At 33.7% G+C, this 7,039-nt stretch overlaps 1 long non-coding RNA gene across 3 annotated transcripts; it reads right to left on the reverse strand.

The window, feature by feature from the left end:
- Nucleotides 1–3,194: 3,194 nt before the first annotated feature.
- Nucleotides 3,195–6,307, reverse strand: LOC123322030. 3 transcript variants are annotated; one of them, XR_006539028.1, is made up of 6 exons: nt 6,151–6,307; nt 5,728–5,948; nt 5,547–5,669; nt 5,235–5,459; nt 5,001–5,175; nt 3,195–4,946 (listed from the first exon to the last, which is right to left on the reverse strand). It is a non-coding gene; the product is annotated as an uncharacterized LOC123322030 (long non-coding RNA). The 3 variants fall into 3 exon arrangements; XR_006539029.1 differs by having other exon boundaries at nt 5,001–5,178; XR_006539030.1 differs by having other exon boundaries at nt 5,235–5,468.
- Between the last annotated feature and the right edge of the window lie 732 nt (nt 6,308–7,039).

Genomic DNA, 7,039 nt, shown 5'->3' on the forward strand with positions numbered 1-7,039 from the left:
CAATGAATTCTAGGAAGAAATTTGCTGTTTCTGCAGAAAATGCTTTCTTGAAACAATATTTGGCAAATTTATTCCTAGAATTCAGCATATTGAACATATTATTGAAATTCAGAATGAATTCTGAAGTTGCTTCGGATCCTTCAAATCCTGGGCACTTCATGTCTTCACACAAAAACTTCAAAGCATCACTGACACTCTTACTCAATGGGCCATATGCATAAAGAAGTAGTAAATGCTTTCACTTCAGTTTATTGAAAAGAAATTATACATTTTATAAGCAACTGACAAAGATAGTATTATAGTAAAAGCAAATACTCTTCTTTATGCATACGACTCAATGTCTGGGTAGCCAAACGAACCTTCATTTTTTCCCTCGACCATTGAAGGTGTCTCAGTCTGAGTTTAGTTGCTGCATGTAGTCCTTCTTTATTCTGAATTTCAACTAATCGAGTTACAAAAATCCAATCAATTCTTCTTTGTTCATCATCTGTTATGCCACTTTGTGAGGCAAAACAATTTCTCACAAGCTTTATCATGTGACAAGCATCCAAAAAAATGAAAATGTTCCTTTCTGAAATGGGGTCAGTGAAATGAGTTTTTAAATTACTATGATCATTAAAATTAACACCCAATTTCTCGGCCATTGAGATATTGGTTACAGTGCCATCAAAAGTAAGAGAAGTGATAATAATTCCACTCTCATTAAGGAATTCCAAGCATTTTTTTACCAGCTCAGCTTTCTCACTTGCGGATAGGCCATTGACCAGGAAATATCCCACTGGAATCTTCCACGAGCTGACGGAAAACTAAACAAACCGGTGCAGTCCCTTCTATAGAAGGTATGAAATTATCCTTAATGAAATAAAGAAAAAAAGGAGTCTCTTCGAAAATAGTGAGGAAGAAAACATATTCAAATGAGGAATTTATTGACACCATTTTAAGAAAGTATATACCGTTCGCCCCTTTATGGACAGGTATCTTATTAAAAAGTGATGTGATGAGATTGAGTAATTCTGTAATAGAAAATTATTTTGGCTATCTCAAATGTAACGTACTGGAAGGAAACCGAAATTCAGAATGTTCCAGATTTATAAGGACCTATCAGAATGATATAAAAGCAGTGTGTAAAGAAGTTGAAATGGGGATAGGAAAATCTAACTAGACTGCAAGGAGGAAAAAAATGCTCGAAAACGACAAGGATGTGGACGAAATGAGCTAACAAGGAAACTGGTGTAAAAAACTAAAAAACAGAATTAAATCGCATTTCAGCGGAAATTATATTAAATAAATTAATTCCAAGAAATTATTACCAAAGAGGAAGTTACTTTTAGCTATTACTAAGAGGGATTCCAAGCTTTGGAGGGAAGAAAGGCCGAAAAAAATAACTGCATCTCATTTCTTCACAATAAGCAAATGTAAAGAGACAACGAAAGGCAATGTTTTCAAAATGATCACTAATCCACTTCATATAAATACCCCAGATGTAAATCATGGAACAGCTAATGAAGAAATTGCAAGAGCAAGATACTGCAAAATGTGCAATGTTGAATGTCAGAGAAGTGGATTAGTGATTGATCGAACTGATCCTTTTTCAGCCAGTTCCCCTGATGGTTTAATAGATGACATTGGCATGATCGAAATTAAATACCCCTATACAATAAGAAAAGAAGATCCTAATATGGCACACCTAGAATTTCTCATTTCTCAACGAATCCAACGAATTTCGACAAAATTCGCAATACTTTTATCAAATTCAAGGTTTGTTGAATGTATCGAAAAGGCAATGGTGTGATCTCGTGATTTTCACATTCAAAGGTGTGAAAATTATAAATGTGAAAATTATAAGAGTGAAAAAGAATCCATCATTTTGGCAGAAAATTATGCTACAAAAATTGAAATCCTTTTACTATTTCGATTTCTTGCCGAGAAAATGTCAAAAACCTATTAATAATTTCGAATCTTCCTAACGGACTAGTAAAGGATATAAATTTTCATCAAAATATACCCGATCGTTAGGATGTTGGGGATAAAAAAGAAAACCATTGGAACGGAATTACGTAGTCGCACGTTATGATAATATTTGCTGCCCTGTGCCAGAAATTGAAAGAAGCCATTACCTATCCTCGATTGCGGAAATTATTTAACGAGTTTCATCATAGATAATTGCCTATGCCTTATTGATAAGACCGATAAATATCAAAAATTCTCGGCGCAGTTGGCACGTTCAATATTTTCTACTGCCACTCTTCATGAACAAAATTTCGTTATGGAAAAAGAAACATCGCATTGCAATAAATGAGAACAACAGTCATTTCTTTTTGGTAATACTTGACGTTGAAGCAAAAGACTTTCTTTTTCTGGATCCTTTACAACGCTCAGACATTTGAATGTAACGTGCGGAATGGAATTTTGAACGTCGATATGTCGTGTCTAAACATTATTCTTAGCTTGTGCTATACTATTTTCCAGATGAACTCTCAATTTAGCATTTTTGATTGTTGTTGAATTAAGGTTATCAGCCAATTATAAAGATGGTTTTTACGGATGTGGGAAAATCTTTTTCTATTGAATCCTACTTCAAAATTGAGGAGAAAATAGATGGAGAATAGAAATATTCTGTTCCGGCTACTTCATATCCCAATGTTCTGTAGATAATTATCAATTTTTCGTAGTACTGTTTTGCGATGTGTTGACGAAACAAGTATGTTCATACAAAAAAGGAAGTGGTCGACCTATGAAAACAACTCCAGAGTTCAGCAATAATGAAAATATTATGACAGAAGCTCCACAAACCTCTGTTCGGGTTTTATCTCATCCGTATAAGGAGAAAAGAAGGACACACTACCAGAAAGTGGGGTGTTGCCGGAACATTTGAACGCAAAGTTAAAAATATAACAATAGTTTTCACTTTCGTCGAAAAGAACGAACGTCTTTTTTCAATTTTACCAGGATACTATTGTAGCCAATGGCGAGACTTTTCGAAAAATTTTTCATGTAGAAATTCATAGAAGAGATGATTGACCTCGGAAAGTTGATAACATGAATGAATATTTCTTTATTTTTTTTTTCCGATTGACGAATATAAAATTTCTGACTTTTCGAGGTGACGAACTGATTGAATTGAATTTTAATGGAAACCCCATATAAAATAGTGGTTTCCGACGAAAGATAACAATTTTCTCTTTTCGAACTGACCATTACAACGGTGTAGACTTAATTGTAATCGAGGATACTATTCTGGGAAATTTCCTGTTTGCTTCCCAAACTCTGAATAAATAAAAAAAAATAAAAATCAATCAATTAACATCAAATGCTTCGCATATTTTCAATTTTAGGGAATTCAGAGAAGAGCTTCAGCAAAATGGGTAAATCTGAGGAAATATTTAACTCGTCACATTCGTCAACAAAAATTTCGACTTCTGAATCATCTCCTCGGCTTTTGAAAAATCTCTCTCATTTTTAGTTGATACCGAATAGAAACAGATTTAGGTGTGTTAACACGGCAGGTGCTTAATTTTCGATTGACTATGCTTTGTCTCATATCTCATAGATAATGCGGAGCATGTCCGGAGAAAAAGACCACCGAATGGACTACGGTGGCGTAGAAGTATTAGATTTCGAGAACAACACAAGAAAGAGATGTTTTCTTGAAATGTTCCACATCAAGAGCCACAACAACTCTATGAACTATAGAAGGGACATCGAGGGTATAAGCAATATATACTCGTACCTGATCAGTTTGAAGGAACCTCATCGCCCCCTAACCATGAGTTCTATGCTTCTTGGTGCTGACGCGGTGACTTGAACCGTTCTCTGTGGCCTAACCTAGTTCCCGATTTTATGGCGTTCTGGAATTTTCCGCATGTGCTGCCGCTTCAACCCAGACGAACTACAATTTTAAGCAGCCTTGTACCCAATTCTAACTGTTTTGTATTTGTTACTAGTTGCATGTTGCCTGTTCACACTCATGCCGCATTTTCAAATTGTTCAAGATTGTTGCTCTTTGTGTTTCGGTATGTATCATGTGAGTTTTCGTGTGTACTTATTCTAATGTAAATTTATTTTAGAGTCCTGAAGAAGACCCTAATCAGGGTGGAAACGTTGACTTAAGATGAAATAAATAAGAGAGAAAATCTTACTATCAATTTCTCTACGCCCCTTAAACTAAAGAAAAAATAGATAATAAATACATAGCATATAGTATAAGGATATTGATGAAGAAGGTGAAGTTTTGGAGTGAGAAATTCAGAAATAATGATATTAATTTGATTATGTTTTTCATCTAATATTTTCTATTCTTTTATATTATTCGGTGTTATTTCAGAAGCATCGACAATAAAAAGTATTTTTCGAAGTAAAATGTAAATTTTCCATTAGTTATCGTTGAGAGGAATCATGTCACCGATAAGAAAACCTGCAGCCCTGATGAGGAAACAATTCATTTCAGATGCTGACATTCGTATATTGCTGCATAATAATAATCGGTGGTTTATTAGATACATCAGGATCGAAATTAAAATGCTTAAGTCTCGTGTGTAAATATTCAAGGGTAAAGAATTTTACCAACAAAGCCAAAGAGCAAATCAGCATGCCTAGCATAACAGTCTGAGCTATATCGAGATGCAGTGTTCACTTTTTCTCGTTTCCAAGATATTGAGATCAAAACCCGTGTATGAGACTGAACTTGAATTGAGAGTTAGTGGTAATTACATCAGAAATTGACCGAACGGAGTGGAAATCCTTAGTTTCAGGTTTCAGAAACTAATTCCATAAAAATTTGATATTTTGCTCTCCTTGTATAATATGTATAATAATAATGGACTTACCAACATCGACATCTACTTTTCTATCTTTATCTTCCTCCAATAAAGCAGCAGAATGGCTGGAAAATTTTTCTATATAATATCTTCCTCCTAAGGATATGCAGGATTGAAGTCGGTATCCATCTGAAAAAGTCAAATAACCAGATATTGCCAATTGTTAATGATCAGAAAAATTACCAACACTGGCCAAGTTGTGTTTTGAATGAAGCAACTAGTTCAAAAATTTCATTGGGGTGAACAGTTTTCGAATTTCTTTTTTCGCAACTCATACGTTTCTTTATAATCTTCCTATGATTCCAAGACTCTTCCTTGCGTTTCCACAAGATTTTTCAATAAATGAAACTCCTATCCTCTGCTAAAAGTATAATAATCAGTTACACTTCAAAATTAGTCACAAAAAATCATTCTAACCTTGATCATCTTCTTGTCTTGATTCTTTCACCTCTTTCTCACTTTATGATTGTTTAAAACATTGATTTATTACAGTATTCGGCAGAGAATTTTTCGCTTGGATTTCTTTTCGGACGATTTGGGCCTTTGGTGATTTCATATGAAATATGTGTCTTTCTGCTCTGTTGGAATTTACCGTAACAATTTACTTTGCCGCTCTTTATAGAGAGTGTATCAGAGTTCATTCTGAAATATCTAATTTATAAGCAAATAAGGAATATTGCAGAAGTATATATAACAAAATGAAAAGTGATCTACAAATCTACCACTTACTCTTTATATTGTGAAAGTAATTACTGTTCTAACTAAAAATCGTCTGGGTCTAGGATCTAGTTTTTTGTTTGTAGTATTATTCTCCAATAGAATAATACCAAGAATCTTTGTACTTTGTAGTCCCTATAAGAATAAACAGTAAAAAGTATAATAAATGGCTGATATTATCATATTTTATTACCAATAGATTAATAGTAAAAAGTTTTTTGTTTAACATAAGTAATTCTCTGCTGTAATTCATGATGTTCTTCAAAAACAACCGACAGCTCTTTTTCTAGCATGCCGTTTTGCAACCTCGTTAATAATCGAGGTCAACTCTTCATCAGGGGTGAAATTAATGCTTTAGGGTGTTGATGTAACAGAGGTAGACTCCCATGATTCTTCTCCCTCAGGAAAATCTTCCTTTTGACAAATAAGACAGTTAATCTCATCACATCAACAAAAATTCATAAAAAGAACGTAAGAAAGTCGTAAAAATAATTGTTTATTCAGTGGAATAAATAGCAGACAAATATTTTGAATGCATTATCAATGGAAATAATGGAAAATAAATTTGAAATATGTAATGAATGCATATAATCATCTTATTTCCAATATAACTTACCTAGGTGCAGATTTTATCGGCATGAACTACCACGTGTACGTACACTAACGCGATCGTAAACTGGACTGGCTGAACCACTGGCACGTACTTCCGCGAGTAATCGAAGTTATCACATGAGATGACCAGATGGCCGCGGTGGCTGGCGAATTTCTTTGGCTCTTTTTAGCGTGAAACAAGTCAAGGGCTCCCCCACTCCTTATTTATTTATTTATTTATTTATTTATTTCTCGATTTGGGATACAAACAGGATAACTCCCACAATAGTATCCTCTAATACACAAATAGTAGATATAAAATATACAAACGTTGTTCAGAGACAATTCAAAAAAGATTATTCATTGTTAAAAAATCAGATAATAACTACATGCTATAAATTAGCTCCCTATACTATAAATTACGCATTCTTGAAAATATTTCGTAACATTCCCTTAAACTTAAACAAACCCATTGTGAAAACATCCAGATTTCCACAATACTTATTGAACAAAATACACATTCTAATTACAGGAGAATTTTGACCAAGATTTGTATTACAAATGGGTGTTGCGAGTAGCTGCCTATTCCTAGTATTCCTAGGAGGAACATGATACGAAATCATTGATGTTAAGTCAGATGAATCATAAAAACCACATATTACTTTGAAAATGAAAATTAAATCACTGTTTAGTCTTTTTATCTCTAAAGATTGCATACCATACTTAATACGGAGCTCACCAATTCCCTCGTTTACGTAAACATTCGTAATCTTATAATGCAAAAACCTAATGAACTTGTTCTGAAGCCTTTCGAGTCTAGTCTTATGAACATTATATTGTGGATTCCAAATAACACTACCAAAATTTAATTTACTGTACACTAAAGAATAAAAAACTGACTTCAAAGCTAACTC

The sequence above is a fragment of the Coccinella septempunctata genome, chromosome X, assembly GCF_907165205.1.
Source record: "Coccinella septempunctata chromosome X, icCocSept1.1, whole genome shotgun sequence".
Lineage (NCBI taxonomy): Eukaryota > Metazoa > Arthropoda > Insecta > Coleoptera > Coccinellidae > Coccinella > Coccinella septempunctata.